Source organism: Piliocolobus tephrosceles, chromosome 10, assembly GCF_002776525.5.
Source record: "Piliocolobus tephrosceles isolate RC106 chromosome 10, ASM277652v3, whole genome shotgun sequence".
In the NCBI taxonomy this organism is placed as follows: Eukaryota; Metazoa; Chordata; class Mammalia; order Primates; family Cercopithecidae; genus Piliocolobus; species Piliocolobus tephrosceles.
In genome coordinates, this window is record NC_045443.1 from 84,267,467 (window position 1) to 84,285,825 (window position 18,359).

The window sequence follows — 18,359 nt, forward strand, 5'->3', positions numbered from 1 at the left end:
TTTGTTCCTTGAGGGATGGATTGGTATGCTTGAACTACTCTGTGCAGTTAGAATTTAAGGCCATATCACTAGATAAGCCACTGTATCAAAATAAAATGCAAATGAAAAGGGCAAATGGCACAGCATAATGAGCAACAGGATTTATTGTCTTGTCTTCTATTTCCATATCCTTTGGGGAAATGTAAAAGTAGGAAATGAGGAATAGTTCTCTCTGCTTTCTCTGGCAAATTATGGTTGATAATTTAGCTATTAGATAACCATATAGAACATGCCAAGTGATTTCCCAAACTAGTCACTTTTCAATTTTATCTATGTGTAACTATCCATAGGTTCTTTAATTGCAAACAGTACCCACATGCTCAATGCATTATTTTTATTACTGAAACTGCTAAATAGACATGTGATAATACACAGGTACACAGCCAAAATCCCCCTCCACACACACACACACACAAACACACACACACAATCACACACACATCATTAAAGAGTCAAATTAATTTCAAATAGAACATCCTTATGGGAAAATATGTGAAAAAATATATTCAAAAATATGTACCATTTATTGAGCATATGCTATGCACAAACTATGTATTTGTTATTTAATGTATGTAATCCCCACTACCCACAAGCATGTAAAAGGAAGATACCACTGGTGGCATTATACACATATTGAGACAGAGGTGTATAGAGATCAATTAAACAAACTAGCTTAACAGATTTAAACTTAGTTTGTCTTATCATCAATCCTATTTTCTGTCGACTATAACACTTTGATATATGAAATATAGTTAAAGGAGAATTTGAAAACAACTTGATGATCAGTCTGGAATCCTCTGTAAAGATGAATGCAAGTCATTGACTGAATATAGGACATTGCATGCCTCACATGAACATAAGCAGCAACTAAAGAGTCAGGCTTCATTTCCTCCCTCTGTGTGTACCAATTAGAGGTCCTGAAATATTAATAAACTTGCTGATTTGGGAGAGAATACCATTACATATTTTTTTTCCTACATGTTGCTTGGAAGCAACAAACATATCATGGGCACTCAATAAATGTTATTTAACAGCAACCAATAAAATGAAATTATGGTAATATATTTGGTAATAAACTCACCATAAGATGAGGCAAAGTAAGTTTTAGTACTAAACCTGGAAGGTGAGCAGATTTCAATGGCTGGGTAGGTGAATGAATCCTATGGGGAGGCAAGAGACACTAACACAATTGTGATAGAAAATGTTAATAAGAGGTCAGATATATAAAATATTTTATTGCACTTTGACAACTGGAGCTGTCCCTCCTGATTTTCAGTTTTGTTATATTCATCTAACATTCAAAAGGCAAATTAAACAATATATTGCTAAACTTCTACTCTAACTCCTCCATACCCATGAAGTGACTCTATTTCATTATCCATTGGTATCATCATTGGTATGATTTTAAAAGAACATGAAATATGTTCCCTGAAATGCTTTCTTTTATTCCTACTTGTGCCTCTTTTAGCACATTGGTTGAGATTTTCAGAGGAGTCAGTTGTAATTTTTAAAAAAAGAAAAGAGAGAGGATGTGAAGTCACTGTATCCTCTGAAAGTCATAAGCCATGGAATTGTAAAACTCTAAGACATTCAGGAGTGTATGTAGTTTCAGAGAGTGCACTTATGTAGATTTAAATTAGAGCTGCAAGTTACTGGGGGAGAAACCAGACTGGGAGCAATCTCACTTTCTTTATGTTTTAAAGTGAGTGGAGGGAAAAGGTTCCACAAAGGAGAGAAAGCTTGCCAAATGGAGGAATCCGTAGGGAAACTTTAATTTAAGGCTGTGTTCCTCAATTCCTGTAAAGTTCATGAAAAAAGAAGCACTTAAAAGTACTCTTTGAGGACTCTATACTCTTTTCTCTTTTCCATTTTTTTGCCTTTTACAATCCCTGTGAGGAAAGAGAAAATGCACTTAAAGTTACGATTTGGGTGACTCAATCCTTCTCTCTTTCCTTATTCTTCTAATAGTCTTTCTAATGCTCCAAAGAAATTAGAACAGACTTAACAAGTGCTCTTGTGAAGCTCGCCACCACTTCCTCTCTTGAGCCTGTTATTAACCCACTGAAGGGACCACAAACTTTGTGTTCCAGTCCAAATACAGCAGCAGGTACACCATGCTCCAGGTCAAATATACCTGCTATTCTAACCATTTTCATAGTCATTTTTAACACGGAAAAACAGCAACAATATGATAGAGTTCACTGAGACTATTCACACAATAATAAAACATTAAAAAAGCTCAAAAGCCCTAATGCTACATGTTTATAAGCTAACTGTGGTTACTAGATGATTCTTTTCTATTCTACACTCCCATTCTGTCTCTGATACAGAACATACACACACACCTTTAACTTTTCAGAAATAGACACAGAGTCACCTTCGCTGTTCTAAGATATCATAAGTATAATAGGATAAATTTCAGTTTAGAATAAGGCTTTCTACCATTTTTTTGGCTCTGTTGATATTCAGAAGTTTTTCAGCTTTTAACATTTTGCTTTGCTAAACAGTTCTTACACTTCTATGAAAGGCATTGAGGTTTTCACTAACAGAATAAAGTTAAATAATAATTTTGTAGCATAAATAACAAACTGTAGCAATCAATTTTAGTAAAATCCTTTCAAACTCAAAAATAAACATCTGTAAGGCAACAAAGTATATCTACATAATATTATCAGAAATACTTCTGCTGAAGTTTCTTTAAATTAAATACTTTCATCATTCAAATATTTATATATCATACACATCCATGGTACCAAAATAAATACAAGCATTTGAGACAAAGTTTGTATTTGGGAAAATATAGAGAAAATACTATGATAGCTTTAAAAGATTCAAAAATATGTATGGGTAAGTGAGTTTCCAAAGTACATATTTTTCTTCACTATATGTTGCAGCTACAAAAGGAAAATCCTCAAGAGAATTAATATGAACTTATGATAATGCAGCCTGCAGCACGGTTTTGTTGTGATTTTTTCTGTTTTTGCTGACAATGCATTTCAAACTATATTCTACTAATCTTTAGTAAAGGAAGCTGATTATTTCACCTATAAACATGCAGCAATAAAGTGTCATTCTTCAGTCAATACTGACTACTTAACATCTTTCTCTTTTTACAGGTTTGGATCCCTAGCTCATTAGATTATTACCTGATAAAGAAGAGAGGGTAATGAATTGAGAAAATAACTACGTACCTTCAAAGAAAACCTGCCCGATAACAATAATCCATTAGAAAACTGGCAATATCCTCTGATCTATTGCCCGCAAAGCCATGACTTGATGGAGAGTTTCATTCCCTGGGCTCAGTTCTCCAGAAGAAAATCAGCACAATTTAAATATTTCTTGGAATGTGACAGCTCTCTAGATCCCGGGTTGCATTCTGTTCCCCAGGGATGGCAATCTGGTGTTCCTGTGTGCATAGAGCAGTGAAGATGAATTGAAAACGCTTGAGATAAATTAGGAATGGCTAAGTTAAAATTGTCTCTGCTCCAGACTCTCTCATCTGCAGTCTGCAAGCCTGTTTTTCTGTGAAAAAGCTAGATGGCAGGCTGCCTCAGTAAGTTCTTCTTAAGCGACAGAGAGCATTTTCAATGAAGAAAAATTCTCCCATTATCTAAGCTAATGTGACTGCTGCTAAATCTAGTTTTTAAAGTGTCTGCTGGCATGAAATTCATTTTCACTATTGCTTTTTTTCAAAGTAGTCTAGAATCCACACTATCAGGCTATATACACTTCTATCTGACAGAAATATTTGAAGTTTTCTCTTTACAAATTAAATCGTATCTCTTTTGTTCAGTTTATCAATCATTTATGTATAGGAAATTTTCTCTTTGAGTCCAAAAGACAGTTTATTGTATTTTATATTATGCAGAAGGTTTTAAGTTGCAGTACCTCAATAATGAATACTTGCATTTTTGTTAACAATCACTTATTTTAAGGCAGATTCACAGAGAAGTGTTATCATTTTTAGATGTCAGTCAAAATGCAGAAGTTATATAGAAATAGAAAAGAGGAATTTCTAATTATAATATGTGACCACAGAAGTGAATCCTGACTCTTTGAATATCCTCCTCAAGAAAATAAGATATTCCAGAAAAAACCAAGGTTCATAAATCATTTCTCTTCTAAATAAAAATGAGCCATTTTGAATTCTGTTGATTTCATTTCAGTGACATGTTGTGATATGATAGTTTTTTCTCTAAGTTAGAAAACTCTTTTAGAATTTTCATAATATTCTGGATTTGAGATACAACACAAATACACTGTACTAGGTGTATTGGCAATACACAAACACTGAAAGTTTATCAAAATGTTTTGTTCTACTTCTTTACTTGTATTTGTTATACAAAACAATTTCTACATAATCAAAAAGCACACTTAAAAGCATCATAGTCCATGAGAATATGTACATTAAAAAATCTCTGCTGACTATAAAAACAATCTCATGCTTGCCATAGCTTTCAACATGATGATCTGCAACGCTCTACAGCTATTTGACATTTAAGCAAATTGTTGCTTCCATGACAAAAATGGGGTTTCCACACTGTGAGAGAAACAAAAACAATATAATCACCTGACAGTCAACATAAAAGTAAATAAAAATTTTCCTTTTTTCTCTACCCATCCTATAAGTGTAGCTGACCACTTCATTCAGGGAGGCAGAGAGGAAAAGAAAATGGAGAAACAAAATGAAACGCCACAGCAAGATGCCTCCAACCATTTTACCTCTTGAGAAGTAGCATCACTGTAGCTATTTTTGAATAAACACAAGGAGATTGGAAAGAAGCAGCTTCAGTATTTCAGTTGGAAACTAAAATTATCCAGCATATTTTAAAAGACCATTAAATAAAGAAAAGAAGCAAGCAAGCAAAACTATTTATTGGCCTCAATTGCTGTTTGTAAAATGATCATGCTATTCAGTGCCTATGATATTAAAAACACAAATGTAAAAAGATAAAAGTCTATTTAATAATTGACAGTTGACTGAATATCTAACTGCATTGCACTAATGTGCATTGAGTACCTCAAGCTACAGCAGTAAATTAGTTTTTTTTTTTTTTTTTTGAATCTCAGATGTCTATCTCCACCTAGAATCTACCAATTGTGCTAACGCTATATTGCAAAGATGACTACCCATTGGTGAATTCAGGACCACATACAATTACATTACAGTGATAGGTAAACTATTATTGGAGCATTAAAAATTGTTTTTGTAGGAAGTAACTTTTTAAAATAGACCAAGTAAGACTAATTAAAAGAATGAGAAATATTTCTACGTAGTGGGAACAACATCCCAAGGGAAATATACATATTACATTTGCGTAAGTGAAAGTAGCTCGGTATGGCTTGGATGCAGAATGAGGTATGAAGGACGTGGAAAGAGATGAGTCTGGGGAGAAAATGAGTCTTTTATACTTTATTAATGAGACTGGGCTTTATCTTTGAATTGGAGATCATTGAGAGCTCTTAAATAGAGAAGTAATCAGATTTGCATTTTCGAAAGATCAATTTTTATGCCACGCTCTCCAGTTAAAAAGCATCACCACATACCCAGTTAGCCAAGCCAGATGCCTAGTAGATATACTATTTCTCTCATTATTTCTAGCTTTCATCATCTCTTACCTCTAGGATGGCCAGAATTTTTTATTTCATCTTTCTATTTTGAGTCATTTTCTCCATCAATTCTTACAGAGCTGCCAGTTTTCTCTCTAAAATATGCATAATCATGCTCTTGCTCACAACAGTTTATTGAGTCATTATCACCTGGAGATTAATACCCCTTAAATATATCCTTAAAATGATCTGCAAGATCTGACTGTATAACTTTTAAAATTGATATTTCATAAGAAAATAAAACTAGTAAGTCACATTATTAAATTTTACCATAAATTTATAGAACATTTTTTCATTCTGCTTCCTTTTTTTTTAACTCCATCTATGTACTATCTTTCCCCAAAAGATCATAAAACTATCTTACTAATTTTTAGAAAAAAAAACACTTCAAAATTTCATCAATTAATGTACATTCCCATTTCATATTCTCTGCAATTAACCTGATGCAAGGTCTAAGTTGTAAAAAGGGATTGCATTTCATTTTCGTTGTGTAGTTGTGATATAGGTCTATATATGTATATGTATATATATATGTTCTGTTATTGTTAAACTTACAGATCTCTGTAAGTTCTACTGTAAAATAATTTTTCAAATTGCAGTTTCCACTAAAATATTTAAAGTCTTAATAGTACAACACAATTTCATCACTCAATTTAAAAAACAATAATAAGAAACAAAATTTCCTTATTTAGATATTATATATAATTTTAGAAAATTATTTACTTTTGGGGTGATTTTATAGTAGCTGTGGCAGCACGAAAATTTGGCTTACTTTGTAACAAAATCACTTTATCACGTATAATTTCTTGTATTTTTAATAACATTTTCTTTAAAAATTATTGGGGAGACTAATTTTACTACATAAGGAGTAATTGCAATGTTGCCAAGTTAAGAAATAATAAGACAAACCGGCATGACATCCTGCTCATAAATAAACTGATGTAAGTCTAGATGATATGAAATATTTATGACAGTTTTAATAAAAGGTAGTTTGTGTAGAACATCTTTGTAAACTGAAAGCATTGTATGAAGAGAGTACAGACTTACATTAAATTTAAGAATATACTTAATCAAGGAGTTGAAAGACTTGTATGTTGAAAACTGCAAAATGTTACCTAAATAATTTTTAAAAGACACGTTACATGGAAAGATACCCCATGTACATGGATTCCAAAACTTGATGTTGCTAAGATATTAGTACTAAACAAAGCAATCCACAGATTCAATGCAACCACTATCAAAATCCCACTGGTGTTTTTTGCAGAAATTAAAAAAAAAAAACTTACAGATTCTTAAGGGATCTCAAATAGCTGAAACAATCTTGAAAAACATATTCAAAGCTGGAGATCTCACACTTTCTCATTTAAAACATTAATACAATTCTACAGCAATCAAAACTGTGTGACACTGGAATAAATATTGACATGTAAATCAATGGGATAGAATAGAGAGACTCCAAAAAAACCCTTCCATACAGATACTCCTCAACTTATGACGGGGTTACATCTCAATAAATCTATTGTTAAGTTCAAAATACTGTAAGTAAAAAATGCACCCTAATGAACATCATAGCTTAGCCTACCATAACATCCTCAGAAAACTTATCAAAATCCCAATGCTCGAGACACTTACATTAGCATAGAGTTAAACAAAATCATCTAACTCAAAGCCTATTTTATAATAAAGTGTTTAGTATCTCATGTAATTTATCGAACACTATACTGAAATTGAAAAACCAATAGTTGGGAACTCAAAGTACAGTTTCTCTTGAATGCATATTGATTTTGTACCTTCACAGAGTTACAAAATTGTAAGTGTGAACATTGTAAGTCAGGGGTAATTTGTATATGGTCAAATGATTTTCAACAAGAATACCAAGTCTTCAACCAAGAAAAGACAGTCTTTTCAAAAATTGTGTTGAGAGAACTGGATATTCGCATCCAAAAGAACAAAGTTGGACATCATATCATATATAAAAGTTTACTCAAAATGCATCAAATACCACAACATAAGAGCTACAACTATAAAACTCTTAGAGAAAAACAGGAAAACATTTTCCTGAAATTTGATTTGACAATGATTTCTTGGATATGACACCAAAATTATATTCAAGAAAAAAAGATAAATTGAATTACATCAAACTGAAAAACTTCTCTGCATAGAAGGACACAATCAACAGAGTAAAAAAGGCAACTCAGAATAGGAGAAAACATTTGCAATCATGTCTCAGATAAGAGGTTAATATTCAGAATATATGAACTCAACGCCAAAAACAAAACAACCAGATTAAGAAATGAGCAAAGGACTTTGGATATTTCTCCAGATACACAAATGGCTAATAAGCACATTAAAATATGGTCTCTATTACTAATTGTTAGGGAAATGAAAATCAAAACCAGCATGAGATGTTGTTGCGCATACATTAGGATGAGTACAATCAGATTAGCAAAACATAGCAAGTGTTGGCAAAAATGTAGAGAGTCTTGAATCCTTGTGCAGTGTTGGTGGGAATGCTAAATATTACGTGTGCTATGAAAAAATGTTATGGCAGTTCCTCAAAATATTAAAAATAAAGTCAACATATGATTCAGAAATTCCACTTTTGGGTATATACCCCAAGGAATGGAATGCAATGGAATGAGAATCAAACAGATACTTGTGCACCCATTTTCATAGCTGGATTATTCACAATAGCTAAAAGGTGGAAGCAGCACAAATGCCCATCAAATAACAAATGGTGACATATATGTACAATGGAATGTTATCCAACATTAAAAAATAAAGAAATTCCCGACATGTCCTACAACACAGATGGTCCTTGAAGACCATTATGCTAAGTGAAATAGGCCCGTCACAAAAAGACAAATACGGCATCATGATGCTTAAATGAGGGACCTAAAATGATCGTATTTACAGAGAAAGGAAGTAGACTGGTGGCTTCCAGGGATTTACAGAGGAAAGAATGCGCTATTGTTTAACAGGTATGAAGTTTCAGTTGGGAAGCTGAAAAACAGCTCTAAAGATGAATGGTGGTGATGATTGCCCAACAATATTGGGCAATCATACTTAATGCCACTGAAGTGTACACTCAACATGATTAAAATGATAATTTCTATATTATGTATATTTTACTAAATTAAAAAATTATCTCCAAAAGTAAATATTAAATCATTACTAATCTTTGCTGAAAGAAAATAAAGAAGTAAAACATTCTAAGTATTTTCTTAAGTGTAAGGGGCAAATTATTGTTAAAATCAAAGCACTGAACATACATGTTGTTATTCTATATGACATAGTAAATACTCTGTAAAATGTGTTTTTTTAATGAGATACCTGCTGTTATTTCTTATCCTTTCATCTAAAAATAATGACATTAAAAAGTAAGTTCTTTGAGTTATGAATGCAGATGTCTAAACAAAGAAAATAAGTGTATTGTTTCTTTTAACAAAAAGGATTATATATTATTATAGAGTAATCCGAAAACAAAGGTTAAAGAGAAGGATAAAAGGCATAAATTTCACCAGCATCAACACTGTTAGGAATATATCCCTCCCTTGAGTTCATGTTCTTTGTAGGGACATAGATGAAGCTGGAAACCATCATTCTGAGCAAATTATCACAAGGACAGAAAACCAGACACCGCATGTTCTCACTCATAGGTGGGAATTGAATAATGAGAACACTTGGACACAGGGTGGGGAACATCACACACAGGGGCCTGTCGTGGGGTGGGAGGAGCAGGGGAGGGATAGCATTAGGAGATATGCCTAAAGTAAATGATGAGTTAATGGGTGCAGCAAACCAACATGGCACATGTATACATATGTAGCAAACCTGCACATTTTACACATGTACCCTAGAACTTAATGTATAATAAAATATATCTAAAATAAATACAATAAAAAAGAATATATCCCTCCTCTTCTCTGTCTATTCTTCTCTGTATATGTGTGTTTATATGTACCTCACAAATACACCTTTTATGTAACCACAAAAAAATATGTTCACATTTGTACATATATATCATATGCATAAACACAAAGAATTTCATATATATGTGTGTGTATATATACATATATGTGTGTATATGTGTGTGTGTATATATATATGTGAGTGTATATATATATAGAGAGAGAGAGAGAGAAAATCAGTATTGCAAGATGAAAAGAGTTCTGGCTGGGCGCAGTGGCTCCTATCTGTAATTCCAGCACTTTGGGAGGCCAAGGTAGACAGATCCCTTGAGGTCAGGAGTTCCAGTCCAGACTGACCAACATGGTGAAGCCCTGTCTCTACTCAAAAAAAAAAAAAAAAAAAAAAATTAGCTAGGCATCCTGGTGTGCGCCTGAAGTCCCAGCTCCTTGGGAGGCTGAGACAGGAGAATCTGTTGAACCCAGGAGGCGGAGGCTGCAGTGAGCAGAGACTGTACCACTGCACTCCAGCCTAGGCAACAGAGTGAGACTCCCTTAAAAAAAAAAAAAAAAAAAAAAGGCCAGGTGCAGTGGCTCATGCCTGTAATACCAGCACTTTGGCAGGACAAGGCGGGAGGATTACCTGAGGTCTAGAGTTTGAGACCAGCGTGACCAACATGGAGAAACCACATTTCCACCAAACACACACACACACACACACACACACAGAGCCGGGCGTGGTGGCGCATGTCTGTAATTCCAGCTACTCAGGAGGCTGAGGAAGGAGAATTGCTTGAATCCAGGAGGCGGAGGTTGCGGTGAGCCGAGATCGTGCCATTGTACTCCAGGCTGGGCAACAAGAGCGAAATTCCGTCTCAAAAAAGAAAAGAGTTCTGGTGATTGGTTACATAGCAATGTGAATGTATTTGACACTACTGAAGTGTACACTTAAAAGATAGTAAATTTTATATTACACGTATTTTATCACAATTTAAAATTTCAAAAAGCATATAATAAATATTTTTAAAAGATGCCGTCAACAGAAGATCAGTTTCAAAAATTATTGAGAAAAGTATTTGTGAATATATTACAAAAACAAAAATCAATGATAAACCTTGGAATTCCTACTAATATTACAAATTTCAATGTAGAAATAAAAAAATAGTTATTTCCTAAAGATAAATTTTATTATTTATTTGTCAAGCCTAAGTAATTACACCAAATAAAACTAGTTATATAAAAGTTTTTCATTAGTTTCATTCAAGATGAATTTTGATAATATACTATAAATTAGCAGCATTTCATGTTATACATCATAGCATAGACTAAAGAGCATAAACACGAATTCAAGAAAGCCGAATTATTAATACTTAAAAGATCTCATTAATAGATCCAACTACAGAAACCTCACAAGCAGCTTATGGCATAAAAGCATGTGAGGTATCTTTTTTCTTTAAAGATGTGAACCCTGACATTTAAGAAGTGCAATATGATTAGCAAACTATGTTAGGCTCTTCTAAAGTAAATAAACTTCTTATTTATCCTTAATAGTGAAACCCAAAAGATTAGCGCTCCAGACCAGTTATCTATTCATGAGTGATTGCTAATTTCCATGAAAATAGAATACTTATAAATGACTTGGGAAAAATGTAATGCTAATCCTATTAGAACTAACATCTTTGATTAAAGAAAATGGTATTTATAAACAATAAAATATTCTCTCAGCATGTATTATTTTTAAAAATTATTAAACCACTTAAATGTATTTCCTAATTAACGTTAAGTCATTTATGAGGTAGGTAAACACAATTTAATAGATCACTTTTGCTAAAGGACTAAAAAGATAGTCCTTTTGCAGGTAAAACAGGCTATGGAAGCACCACTTTAAAAAAAATTATACACACACACATGCATGCCATATATTTTATAATTATATATATATATATATTCTAAAAGGATACCAAGATCATGATCAAGGCCAAAAGACACACTTGAAATAATTTCTCATAATTTTACAGAGGGCAGGAAGTCTTAGGAATATGCAGAGGTTTTTGTTCACTACACAGAGTAGGAAAAAACTGTTTATATTATATGTCACTAGTAATACTAATTTTATACTCATGAGAAAGACAAATATGATAATCATGAAAACAATATATTCTACAGCTTGATAGAAAAAATAAGACCTAGTGTTCAATAGATCAGTAGGGTTACTATAGTTTACTATAATTTATTTACCGTGTTTCATAAAGCTAGAAGAGAGTAACTTGAATGTTTCTAGCATAAATACAAATATTTAAGATAATGAATATCCCAATTATGCTGATCTGATCTTTACAAATTATAGGAAAGTGTTGAATTATCACATATACTCTGAAAATATGTACATCTGTTATGTATCAATAAAAACTGAAATTAATTTGAAAAGAAAACAATATATTCTTCCCTACTGTTAAATTATTGAGTGGAGAGCTTATGGGAAACAATTTCAAAATATTTTCTTCTTTTTTTCTTGCATATCTTTAGGCTTCAGTAGAATACAGAACATATATCTTTGAGCGGATGTTTGAAAATCACATGCATTAAAATTTGTGAAAGAAATTTGAAGATTATACACATCAACTCTGGTTTTTTTAATCGCCTGGTTTGCTGTCTTGCCCAAAGTCAGTGCCAGAAGATTTAGAACCAATATTTTTAATTTACTAGTCATTTAATCATAGTGTATTATGCCTTTATTTTCAGGAAAAACCTGGGAATATTAATGTCTTCATAATCTAATTCAGCCACACACAAATTTTAATAATTATATTAAATCACTATATTAGTCATGCCAGGTAATAAAATAATGAAGAAAAATAGTAACTATTCCTATGTTTTAAAAATTCAGTAGAAAATATACAGTCAGTCAAATGTGAAAGAAATTGAATATAAGGCAAAATATGATGTGACATAGAGAGTTATAAACAAAGTGCAAGTGAGAATGCAAAGCAGGTATTTGGTAGTCACTAAATATATTATGGAGCAGAAAATTTGATAAGAAAATAAAATTACTTCATAAAAATAGCTGGACATACATATCCTACTTAAAAGAGCAAGGAAGGTCAAATCTATTCTTCATCATCAGTGAAGTAAAGATGCATTGTGTATTAGAGAAAGTCTCATTCAATTCCTTGAAAATAGACATATAAAACACACGAGGGACACAGAAACTATTAAAATGCTTCTACTTCTTTGTCATCTTTTCAAAATTCAGCCGGCTACGAATAATATAAGGCCTTTAGAAAGTCATCCAAAATTACTCAAATGTGAAATGCTAATTTATAAGTTACACAAATAAATACATCGATGATCCCAGAAAACTTAGTGGAGTTTGCAAATTATTCACTTTAAAGTACATAGTTGGTTTAATGAAATATGTCAAATCTCAAATCACCAAGTCAATTTCAAAAGGTATGGAGAAACACAGGGTAATTATCATACACATAGTTTATCCTCTTTGGTCAGACTTACACACCATCAGTCCTTCAGGACTATGCGTTTTGGCTATGAATACACTACTACCAAGTCATGAATCTAAATGTTGTAATAGAAAGTTGTAACTATTACTCCAATTATTTAAAATTAAAATTTACTGGCAAACACACAAACCCTAAGAATTAGTTGAAATTTTCCAAAAGATTCTATTTAGTAATATGATCTCAGGAACAAATAACATGATTAAATAAATAAATAAATAGATATTGTAGCTACAGTTAAAACAAGAAAACAAAATACTAACTCCATCAGGTAAGCAGACCACTGCTCCTCTGAAAACTCCAGCTCCAATTACAGTAAACCTGTCTTCCACCATCAGCTATCCTTTTATATAAACATTTAAATCTCTTACACAGCTATAGTGGTGGCAGAATTGTAAACAAATATCTACTATAGAAAAAACCTTATTCAAAATCCACCTTGTAGAAATGTACAGCATATGTACATTGTTTAATTAATCTCAAACACAAAAAAATGGTATTAGAGCTACCAAATTGTTTTTGTAATTTTATTGAAACAGATAGCAAATTATGGTCTTTCAAAAATAAACATTATATTTTAAAAGTTTTAGATTAACAAATTAAAAAAAAAATTACAGCGCTCCTGTACACCCCCCAACCAATTTCCCTATTATTAAAATCTTACATCAGTATGGTACACTTACCACAATTAGGGAACTAATATTGATATGTTATTATTACCTGTGTTTTGTAATCTATTAAGATTTTATTAGTTGTTATCTAATGTTTTTTGCTGTTGTTCTAGGATTCCAACAAGGATATCACATTCCATATATTATTCATTTTTCCTTAGGCTCTTCTTGGTTGTTAAAAGTTTCTCAGAATTTCTGTTTTTAATAACCTTGATGATTTTGAGAAGCACTGATTAGATATTTTGTAGGAGATGCCTTAACTGTGATAATGTCTAACATTTTTCTCATTCCTCATTAGCCTGAGCTTATGGGTTTTGCAAGAAAGGCCATAAGGTAAAGTGCTATTTTCACCCCATGATATCAAGAGTACATAAGCTAAACATGGCTTGTCACGGTTGATCTCCCGGCAAAAATAGTGTTAGTCAGATTTCTCCCCTGTAAACTGACTTTTAAAAATATCCCTTGCCATACTGTACTCCTTGGAATAAAGTCACTAAGCACAGTGTCTATTCTTCTCCTCCTTAAAGATAGAGTATCTTCATAGTTTATTTGGAAATCTTCAACCGAAGATTTGTCTCTTCTTCTGGTTTTGCTTCTTTATTAATTTATGTCAGTATGAACTCATTAATATTTATTTTAAACATTGGGTTATAATACAATATCACTTTATTTATTTTGCTTCTCAAATCATTTTAGCTTCAGCCATTGGGAAAATTTTCAGTTGGCTCTTGTATCTCTTTGATGTAACCCAACATTGTTGTGAGTTTTTTTTTTTTTTTTTTTTTTTTCTTGCCTTTTCTTTTTTGTTCTTGCATTCTGTGACTAAAAAATGCCCCGGACTAATCTTGTATATTTCCTACCTATTACACAATCAGCCATTTCTCCAAGGAGTCCCATTTCCTTTTAACTGGAGAATGGTATTAAGAAACAAATTTACAAGTAAAATACAAAAACCCCATCACAAAAAGTGGGTGAAGGATATGAACAGACAATTCTCAAAAGAAGACATTCATGCAGCCAATAGACACATGAAAAAATCCTCATCATCACTGGCCATCAGAGAAATGCAAATCAAAAACACAATGAGATACCATCTCACACTAGTTAGAATAACAGTCATTGAAAAGTCAGGAAACAACAGGTGCTGGAATGGATATGGAGAAATAGGAACAGTTTTACACTGTTAGTGGGACTGTAAACTAGTTCAACCATTGTGGAAGACAGTGTGGTGATTCCTCAAGGATCTAGAACTAGATGTACCATTTGACGCAGCCTTCCCATTACTGGGTATACACCCAAAGGATTATAAATCACGCTGCTATAAAGACACATGCACATGTATGTTTATTGCGGCACTATTCACAATAGCAAAGACTTGGAACCAACCCAAATGTCCATCAGTGATAGAGTGGATTAAGAAAATTTAGCACATATACACCATGGAATACCATGCAGCCATAAAAAAGGATGAGTTCATGTCCTTTGTAGGGACATGGATGAAGCTGGAAACCATCACTCTCAGCAAACTATCACAAGGACAAAAAACCAAACACCGCATGTTCTCACTCATAGGTGGGAATTGAACAATGAGATCACTTGGACACAGGAAGGGGAACATCACACACCAGGGCCTGTGGTTGGGTGGGAGGAGCGGGGAGGGATAGCATTAGAAGATATATCTAATGTAAATGACGAGTTAATGGGTGCAGCACACCAACATGGCACATGTATACATATGTAACAAACCTGCATGTTGTGCACATGTACCCTAGAACTTAAAGCCAAAAAAAAAAAAAAAAAGAAAGAAAGAAACTTCAATCTTGGTGCTAGGGGCATTCATTGATACTGGGAAGTTTTTTGCTTCCTAAACGCTCTTAACTGACCTAACAAGAACATATTTGTGTGTATAATAATCCATGTACATACATATAGTTATTAATAAACTTACATATGCAAACCAGTGTCTACATTAAGCTGTACGTGAGCTTACACTGATTCCTCCAATTTTATTCCATTACCACATGGCTTACTCTACTCTCTCTCCCTTCTACTTCAGGTAAGCAGATCTCTGCTGATCTGTAAACTCCAACTCCAATCATGATAATCCTGTCTCCCACCATCAGCCATCCATCTACTTAATTATCTAAATCTGTTATATTGGTATAGTGGTGTCAGAATTAAGAAGTATCTCCTATAGAATAAACTTTATCAAGTAAACGACACTGCTTATATGTAGATGAGTCTACATAATACATGATTTCCAAAGTTTCCTCAACTAGCACCTTTTTCTTCCATCCCATTTGTTGTGTGATTGTTTCATGCATATACAACATAGTTAGATTATTTGTCACTTTTCCATTATATCCTGGGATTGACCTCCTTTTTGTAATTTGTAGCATTGGGTTCCTTCTATGTTATACATTTTTATGTATTTTCACCATTATGCATAGTGGCATATGTTCACCATTACAGATTACAAAGAATAATTTCCCTACCCTAAGAATATTTCCCATGTTTCATACATTTAACTATCTTTCCTTCTCCCTGACACCAAAGAAAACTTTGATTATTCCACAATTTATATCATTTTGTTTTTTTCAGGATTTCATATAATTGCAATCATACATCATATATCCTTTTCATGCCCTTTTCATACCCTTTTCTTCTTTTACTTACTTAGCAATGTATACTTAGGACTCATCTATTTCTTATGATCATTGGATAGCTCATTTCTTTTCATCACTGAATAATCTATTGTATGGATATGGCCAGTTGATCCATTTACCAATGAAGAATATATTGATAGTCCTAGTTTGTGCCTATTGTAAACACAAACATTCATATGCTGGTTTTTGTGGGAATATAATTTTGTGGGAATATAATTTTTCAAATCAGTTAGATAAATACCTAGAACTATGATCGTTGGGTTCTATATTAAGATTATGTTTACCTTTATTAGAAACTGCCAAGCAGTCTTCCAGAGTAGCTGTCCCATTTTACCTTCCCAACAGCAATGAATGAGAATTTCTGGTGTTTGGATCCTTACAAGCAATTGGTATGGTGAGATTTTTAGGGTCTCTTATGGTGAATTTTTAAAGATTTCTTTGTGTATTTTGGATATAACTGCTTTATTACATATGTGTTTTAGAAATATTTTTTCCAGTGTGTGGCAGATGTTTTTGTTCTCTCAATATAGTAGTCTTCCTTTATTCATAGAAGATAAATTCCAAGACCCCCAGTGAATGAGGGAAACCACTGATAGTACCTATGTATAGGAAAATCCTAGTATATTATGCTATGAGCGTGCTGGACAAAGGGATGATTTACATCCTAGTGAGACAGACTGCTACAGTGCAAGATTTCATTACACTATGAATAATGGTGTGCAATTAAAAACTTATGAATTGTTTATTTCTGGAACATTTTATTTAGTATTTTTAAACAATGGTTTGATCATGGGTAACTGAAACAGTAGAAATTAAAACTGATAATTAGAGCTACTGCACTGTACTTCTTAGATTAGACTTAAAAATTTTTAATGAAGACCAACTGTCAATTTTTTCTTTCATAAATTGTGCTTTTGATATTGTAGCTAAAAACTCATGAATGATTCAAAGGTCTTGTAATTTTTTTATTTTTTATTTAGTATTTCAATTTTCATGTATATCCTTTGTCTTTCATATTTATTTTTATCATGCCTTGTAATATTTTGGTGAAAAAATAGACATGAAGTACAGAGTAATACAGACTGAAATAATTAGGCCTTTAGTTTGATATTTTATATTTCTCTAGCCGAGCCAATCCACAAGGAGATCTTTCTTGATTCTTTACTGTGAGAAATTGATGGGATTCCTGGAGGTAAAACCCACAAAAGCTGTTATTCCCTTCAAGAGTTTGCCTCTTCCACCCCTCAGGGATTTCTCACTATCAAGTTAGTCTTCACTCAGCCTCCAACTGTTCATAACAATTACCATATAAATGGTTTTACTTCATAGCCCCAGTTGTTTCCAGGTAAGCAGATGTTCTGTGATTCTCGGCATTCCCTTCCTTCCAGGTTTCAGGATGGCAATTTTCTCTGAAACTCAGTTATCCAATGGGTCAAATAAAATTTCTTTATTTTCAGGGTTTTTTTTAGTTATTGTTATTTTTGTTGTAAGGACAAGAGTGATAATTATTAAGCTCTTTGTGTATATTAGATCTGAAACCAAAAGTCCTTTCCATTTTCTTTAAATTACAAGTGATTAAGTTTCACATTTCAAATTTTAGAATGGTTGCTAGAATTCAATATCAGAATAAAATCTCTCTACTAAGATTTTGAAGAGCATGACAGAGTATAATCAAGTGGATCATAAAAGGTTAAATGATAATGAAAAATAAGAGACAACAGACAAATTTTAGAATGTGATTTAAATTTATACAAAAACTTACATTTGATTATTTTTCTACACATTGTAGTTTTGATTTCTTAATGATAAACTCTTATTTCTGCTGTTTTATTTCTTCATATTAAGATAAGTAATAGCCTATAGAAAAAGATGAACGTTAGTCTGTTAAGTGATTTTGGGTAATTTCTTTCATTTTTATACTGATCTTATTAAACTCTGCATTTATATGTA

General features: G+C 32.6%; 1 protein-coding gene across 1 annotated transcript in view; it reads right to left on the reverse strand.

Annotated features, from left to right (window-relative positions):
• Window positions 1-3,542, reverse strand: part of MGAT4C (MGAT4 family member C) — an 836,191-nt gene extending 832,649 nt beyond the window's left edge. The window contains exon 1 of the mRNA XM_023204787.2: window positions 3,231-3,542. The gene's annotated coding sequence lies outside the window, so the exon portion shown is untranslated. The remainder of the gene's footprint in view (window positions 1-3,230) is intronic.
• Between the last annotated feature and the right edge of the window lie 14,817 nt (window positions 3,543-18,359).